The sequence below is a fragment of the Oryx dammah genome, unplaced genomic scaffold (assembly GCF_014754425.2).
Source record: "Oryx dammah isolate SB20612 unplaced genomic scaffold, SCBI_Odam_1.1 HiC_scaffold_2, whole genome shotgun sequence".
Classification (NCBI taxonomy): domain Eukaryota; kingdom Metazoa; phylum Chordata; class Mammalia; order Artiodactyla; family Bovidae; genus Oryx; species Oryx dammah.
The window spans coordinates 63,612,068-63,620,078 of record NW_024070186.1 but is presented as its reverse complement, the minus strand read 5'-3'; the positions used below and the strand labels follow the sequence as shown (position 1 = coordinate 63,620,078).

General features: G+C 40.7%; 1 pseudogene; it reads left to right on the top strand.

Annotated features, from left to right (window-relative positions):
• The first annotated feature begins 905 nt into the window (after window positions 1-905).
• LOC120881721 lies at window positions 906-5,851 on the top strand (annotated as a pseudogene).
• The last annotated feature ends 2,160 nt before the right edge of the window (window positions 5,852-8,011 follow it).

Below are 8,011 nucleotides of genomic sequence, written 5' to 3'. Positions count from 1 at the left end.
GCTTTATTCCTCCGGTTCTACTCTTCTTTATGCCTGAACCATCTATAGTGCATTTACCAATTCTACTGGCTTTCCTCTGAGTGTAATGACTTTCCTTGTACTCTGTTAAAAATATACCCCCACAAATCAAGAAGAAGCAGATTCAGAGTAAGTGGCTGAGAAGATTTACATTCTATTGCTAACCCAGTTATTACTCTGCTGAAAACCCCATAGCATCAATATAATGAATCCCTCAACTTCTGCAGCAAGCACAATTTTTCTTCCCAACCTCATTGGCTCCTAACTTTCTGCTTGACCTTTTACAATCTGTGTGCGGCAGAACTTCATTACAACCTTTTAATGATGCACAAATGGCACACAACACCAAGGTCACAGAAGATCCCAAGTGAAAACTTTTCAAACACCACTAGAATAGATATTGAGACCTCATTTAAGAGGCAGAATAACCTTATGGAGAAATCATACCTTAGGATTTAGTGTGTTCCCCAAGGGCTGGTAATGCAAAATATTGACAATGTGGTAAGTTGAATAACTAACTCTCAACACACCTTTTTTTAAGAGGAAAAGAAACTGACTTATCAAGCTATAAATGGCTAAGAGATCCTAAACAGTTCTTTTGGTGTCCTATCTCAGTGCTAGGAGGATAATAGCTTTAGAATTCCACCCAGACAGGTTTCATTATATAATTCACAACATTGATGTAAGCTCAAGAAGCCAACACTATTTTATATATATATATTTTCTTATCAGCTCGAGCCAGCAAAAAGCACCTCAAAATCCCATTGTAAAGTAAGTTAAGAATGTGAAAAGCACAAAATTACAGCATGGCTCTTCTCATGATTGAGTGACTGAAAGTGGAGGAATCTTGAAGGTGTAGGAGTAAGCAAGTTGAATTGTAGGGCAGGATGGGATGTGCAAGAAAGAGGAAGGGCGAATTTGATTCTGATCAGCAATCTCCTTCAAGAAAAATGAACATTTGCTTGGGGAGCGAGAGTAAAGGGAAAGAGCCTCAAGGAAATGTTTATTTCTATTTGCTTTAAATCTTACTGCTCAAGGAAAGTAGAGGAGAATACATGTTCTGATTCTTCTTTTTGTACTTTTGAATCATTTCCAGGGTTTGTTTCCCATTTTCTCTTTTCCTGCCCTTCCTCTTTTTTCCTCTTTCTCTATTTTCACATCAGTTCAAAAAGTCCAATTTATACATGGTCGAAGTTATATGATCTGCTAACATATGAGATAGAATGGCTTGTTCAGGTTTAGCTGGAAAAGGGAAAACATTCCAATTCACTGCTCCGCCTAACATAGTCCCCCAACTCAAGTTTTTATTATAGAGTATATACTGAGTACCATGTGGAAAGAGAAATGAAAAATAAAAATGACTCTGAATTGGAGGGCTCTAGGAGAAGGCAATGGCACCCCACTCCAGTACTCTTGCCTGGAAAATCCCATGGATGGAGGAGCCTGGTAGGCTGCTATCCATGGGGTCGCTAAGAGAGTCTGACACGACTGAGCGACTTCACTTTCACCTTTCATTCATGCACTGGAGAAGGAAATGGCAACCCACTCCAGTGTTCTTGCCTGGAGAATCCCAGGGATGGGGGAGCCTGGTGGGCTGCTGTCTATGGGGTCGCACAGAGTTGGACACGACTGAAGGGACTTAGCAGCAGCAGCAGCAGCAGTCCAACATTGGTGGTACCATGATGACTAGTTTCTATGTCCTTAGGAGAGCTAAGTAATTTTTCCTCCAACCCACACACTCACCAGCAGTTTTAAAGAAGACAAAGATGAGAATTCAGAAGTCACAGAAATCAGTTCTAAATCCATACGGGCTTTGAGTCCTTAGACGCAGTGTGTACAAGAATGTGAGTTATACTGTCATATACAGCCAGGTTCAAATCTCCAGCTTAGATGCTTTATAGCCATGCAAACTCAGCACAATTACTTAACTCCTCTGTGCCTCAGTTTCTTCCTATCAGTTAGGAATAACAACTAACCTGGGTAGTTATTGAAAGAATTAGGAATAATAATCCATGTAGACCTTGCTGCGCAGAGCTTGCCACTTCAATGGATTCTCATGAAACAACTTGGGGTCATCTTAAGTCACAAGGCATATGACTTGATTCAAATATTGCCAGAAGTCATAGGTTTTCATTTTCACCAACTGTAGACTCAAGGTTGCAACATGGCTATTAGGTTAAAGAAAAAATATGGTTTCCCCAAGGTTTTTGCAGAAAAGTCTATCTGATTTGATATAGCACACTATTTAATAGGAAGTGAGTCAGACACAACTGAGCAACTGAACTGAACTGAACTGAACAGAACAGAACATTGGGAATGGCTTTCCAGGAGCTTCAGTGGTAAAGAATCTACCTTCCAAGCGGGAGCTGCAGGTTTGATCCCTAGGTACGAATGATCTCCTGGAGAAGGAAATGGCAACCTACTCCAGTATGCTTGTCTGGTAAATCCCATGGATGGAGGAGCCTGGCAGGCTACAGTCCATGGGGTCACAGAGTCTGACATGACACAGTGACTAAACAACAACAAAACTGGGAGTAGAGGCTGATGCATTTTATAATCTATTCACAAGTTTGATTACTAAACTTCCCCCACACTCCCCTAGAACACCTTCATTTACAGCAGTTTTGCTCTTAAGCCATCCTATCCCATTGGCACTGAAAATACTCCTATGTGGAATTCCAACATAGTATCTCTTCTATGCAAAGTTGCCTTTGAGGCCAGGCTAACCCATGGCTTTATTTCATGGTCTAAGTCAATACTGGGCACAAAGAGATCCCTTTATTAGATTAACTAGCAAGGCTACCCAGGAAGAAATACTAGATTGCACCATTTACCCTGCCAGGCTCTCTGCTGTAGGCTTCAGGGCCCAAGCAGTATGATGGCTGGCAGGTTTGGTAGTGAGCACAGATGGAGAATAATTGAGGTGCCCCAGTTAGCACCAGGCACATTGTGGAAGCTCAGAAAAGTATTAAATAGCAACGTGAAACTGCTCATCTTCTCTCTACATACAGCTATTATATACATTTGTGAATATATTTGTAGATCAGATTATTCACATTTCATCCTCAAGCCTGCAGGGTTGAATGTGAAAGACCTGGCATTTGCTTTAAAAATTCTCAATATCTTGCCCAAGGATATGCTGAACCATTGGTACCAGAAATTATCTATAGACAAGGAAGTATTGACAAATTCAGTGCTTTAGATATTCCTGTGTAGAAATCTGCTGCTTTAAAATTTTTCAAAGAATGGCATAGATTACTATAAGGAATACATTTTTTCCACAGTAATCATGCAATACACATATGTATTTCCAGACTATCCTCACACCTTTTGGCAGAAATAGGTCAGTTAAAATTAGTGATGGGAGAATATTTTATTAATGTTTAAAATATATATGTGCAAGTTGACTTGCCATATAGTCAAGTAGTTTTTGATTACTATTCATCTACTTACTTAAGAATTCTTCAAAAAATATTTATGAGTATTTACCTATTGTGTTTCAGGCAGTTTCATGGGCTCTGGGAAATGGCATGAAAGAAGCAAGATGAAATACATAAATCTCATTATTAGTGCTATAACATAGCACTCTTAATGCTCTTTTCCAAATTCTGTAAAAGTGAGATTCATCTGCAGTGGAATGGGAATGATGTCCAATTCATGTGCTTTTATCTAATTTAACTGAAACAGGTACTTTCCAGTATACATGCTTTACTTTGCCATAAAATTTCATTATACAATGTGTCAAAACGATGTACAAGCAAATGGAGTTAAAGAAGTGAAGTTTTCATAATTCTAAAAAGTCAACTGTGAAAATAAAAACTGCCTCTCTGCCTAATTCCCCATGCACATCCTGCTTTTACATGAATAATGATATAAAAGATTCTGAGCTCATTCACCTGAGAAAGGAGGCATAAAAAATACCGGTAAATATATTACTTGCCTTGTTACCATTTGCCATCTGTATGGTTATTGCATTCTACAGTCACTTCACTAAAGATGCAAAGAAATCTTAGCTACAACTCTCTTCCCTCAAAATCACAGTCAGTGGCATGGTATTGGATTAGTAAGGGTTGCGAGAATGTGGCTTCCTCCGAACACCAGAACAGTGTCGGACCAAGTTCAAAAATCTGCGGAAGAGTTACCGAAAAGGGAGAAGTGGCCATGTGCTAGAACCCTGTGTCTTCTCTGAGGACATGGGCGCTTTGTTGAATCCTGCAGCGCATATTTCATCCACAGATAAGCCAAGGGAGATTCTGTCTCTCCCCAGACTGAAGAGAACTGGCATCAGTGCTAACTGATCTAGAACAGATCAATATGGTGGAGGAGGAAGAAGTTGCAGAGGAGTCTGATGGTGATGAAACGGGCACTGAGTTTATCCCGAAGCCTGAGCTTCATGGTGGCCCTGTCATATTTCAAAACCTGAGTGGTGTGCACAGGGGCTACGAGGAAACCAAGACTTTCCTTGACACCCTCCATGAGACTTGGTTTTATGAAGCGCTGCAAGCCTGTCATCGGAAGAGCAAGTTGTATGGGGCCGTGGCTGAGCAGCTGCGAGAGTATGGCTTCCTCCAAACTCCGGAACAGTGCCAGACCAAGTTCAAAAGCCTTCAGAAGAGTTACCACAAAGTGAAAAATAGTCATGTGCTAGAGTCCTGCAGATTCTACAAGGAGATGGATGCCCTGATTAACTCTCAGGCATCTGCTTCTCCCATCAGCTCCCCAGAAGAAGCCCCATCACCCTCAGTTCAAGAAAGAGACGACATGGAAATTGAACCTCAGGAACCTACAGGCTGGGAACCTGAGGAGGATTCCCAGGAGGCGCTTGTTGAAGACTGGCAGTGGGAGAATGAGTGAGGACGAAATCATACAAGAACCAGAATTCCAGGGACCTCCAGGTTTACTGCAAAATCCAAGTGATTTTGAAATTGAAAGTAGTATCAAAGAGGATGCAACACGGGTAATCTGTAAGGACATGGAGCAGCATAGGACATTCATAGAAAAGTTTAAAAGGGTCGTTTTCCAGAATGCTGATCCAGGTAAATGTCGTAAAAGGGATTGCATCTCAAGAAGACAGTGGGAAAACCTTCATGGAATGGGACAGAGAAGACTGGTGCCTCAGCTTCGAGATTTGGGGAAAGCCCTAGTGCATCAGAGGCCTCTTGTGGGGAAGAGGCCCTCCCGGCTCCTCAGATATGGAGAAAGCTTTGGAAGGAGTGCGCGTCTCATGTGCCACCTGACCCACCAGAAGGAAAACCCTTCTAAGTGCAGTGTCTGTGGGACGTGCTTCGGCAGAAGCAGGAGTCTAGTGAGACACCAAAGAATCCACACGGGAGAAAAACCTTTTAAATGTCTCAACTGTGGGAAAAGCTTTAACGACTCCTCCAACCTTGGTGCCCACCAGAGAATTCACACAGGAGAGAAAACCTACACAGGTGGAGAGTGTGGGAAATGCTGCAGCCAGAGCTCGAGTCTCGTTATACACCAGAGAACCCACACTGGAGAGAAGCCCTACCAGCAGGGAGAGTGCGGGAGGAGCTTCACCAACAGGTCGCACCCACCAGAGTCCACACTGACAAGAATCCCTATAAGTGTGTGGACTATGAGGAAAGTTTCAATAACGGTAGGAGATTTCGCGAGCACCGGCGAGTACACACCCGGGAGAAGCCCTACGGGTGCATCCAGTGTGGCAGACATTTCAGCAGGAGCTCTGTGCCGATCAAACTTCGTAAGGTTCACGTGAGAGAAAAGCTGCTGCCACCCCTGCCAGTATGCTGCTCCCCGGAGAACCCCCTAAAGGAAGGCGAAGGCTGATGACTTCAGGCAGGCTTTATGATGATGAGCTCTTCTCTTCCTAACCATCCACTTGGCCATTTTACCCTGATCTCACTCTCGGAAGCAATCTTTTCTTAGCTATACAGTGTCATTCCCAAGATAAGCTTGAGAGTATAAATAAGCTAAAGGCTTGGATCCTGTTCTCACCTCTGCCTCTTACTTGATTAGTCTGTTCCTCTCCTTCTAATACTAATCCAATACTCGCAACCAATACTAATCCAAATATTTTACTCTTTCTTCTATTTTTGACTTCACAAGGATTTCATCATCTGAGACTATCTCCTTTCTACTGTAAAAGAGGTAAGAGGTTTTAGCAAATTAAAGGAAATAATTTACCACCTCCCCAGGGGATCTAATTTTATAATTATATCCAGCAAATGTAGTAACAATAATTCCCTTGACTGAAGATGACTCTTCTCTATATTGTGTGATGTGTGAAGTCGCTCAGTCGTGTCCGACTCTTTGTGACCCCTTGGACTGTAGCCTATCACGCTCCTCTGTCCATGGGATTTTCTAGGCAAGAGTGCTGGAGTGGGTTGCCATTTCCTTCTCCAGGGGATCTTCCTGACCCAGGAATCGAACCCGGGTCTCCCGCATTGAGACGCTTTACCGTCTGAGCCACCAGGGAAGCCCATGTAAGGTCTTTTTTTTTTTTTTTTTGATTGAGGCTTGCAACAGATTTAGATGGACAGTTGAAGGGAACAAAAAACGGACCCCAACTTAGCAAGTTAGATGACCAGAAACAACTCTGGAGAATCAACAGATGACAGATGTGGCAACCAGACTGCCCTCCCATGGACATCCAAACCAAGACCATTGCAGGATCAAGGTTACTTGAGCCAGAGCTGGCTCTCAGTGATAATAATAATGTATAAGGAGGTATATATATATATATATATATATATATAAAATTATATAACAATAATATATAACAAAAATATTTAAGGATTAGAAAACTACATGGAGGGGCATTCCTCAAATCCAGTTGCCAAGCAACTCAATTTTATGTCCTATGTCTTGGTGAAAGGTTGTGTGTGTGTATATATATATATAATTATATGTTCACCTTTCTGCCTGGCTATCGTCAGACCTAGAGCTGGACTCATAGTATGAGATGTTCAGAGTCCCTGCAAATTAAGGATCATCAGCATCTCACACGTGCTGGCTTCTTTTTCTGCTAAGCACTGCAGCATTAACACATGTCTAATTACTAGGAAATTTCCCTTCCCCCCACAAAAACAGTGCCCTGACACATCGATGCCTCTAAATTTTGTTGTGATAAAAAAACACCTAAGTTATGACTTACTTCTCTTCTCCTCTAATTACAATTTAAGGCCAATTTAAAACCAATTAAGTTCTTGTTATTTTTTCCCCAGTCTGCCATTAATAGGCCCTAAATCACACGACTATAAAAGGCTGTGTAACATCAATCTACAGTCACAATACTTTCAGTAGAGTTGTCATGAAATTACAGAAGGATAACAAAACAATTAGATGTAATTAGGCAGGAGGAAAATAGGACTCAACTCAAACTGTCAATCAGCAAATAATTAATCTTAATGTAGAAAAATGAAAATATATATATATACATGACTTAAAAGTCATATTATAAAAACTGCATCCCCAAGAAAATGAAAGCAACCAAAGATAAATTAGAAGTCCTGTATTATTAATTTGATGAAGTTCATGTTTACCATAATAAATGACAAGGCGTCTCAATTTATTAAAATGCCTGAAAGGAGAATGGTTTTCTTAAGTCTAAAATATAGCACTTGAGCTTATTAGCAAATGACATAGAGAAATTTAATGTTTTATTAAATGGTTCATTACAGAAAAATAGAAACAGAAATGGCCATTTATCTTTGAGGAGTAACCATAAAAATCCCATTATATATACTAGTCTCGAGAACTTCTATGGTGAGAACTTTGAATTCCCCTTTGTATTGAAAGTAAAACCTGCTCCAATGAAAGATTTATGGTTTACTTATCTTTTAAGAAAATTATAACCCTGAATTAGTAGGAAAAAGCCCAAGTAGACTGTTTAAAGGACATATGAATGATGATTCTGTATTACACATAATTCAATAAAAGGAAAAAAATATTCTCAAACAGGAAAGATTAAAAAAGATCTTCCAGTCTATCTTTGTTCCCATCCATATGA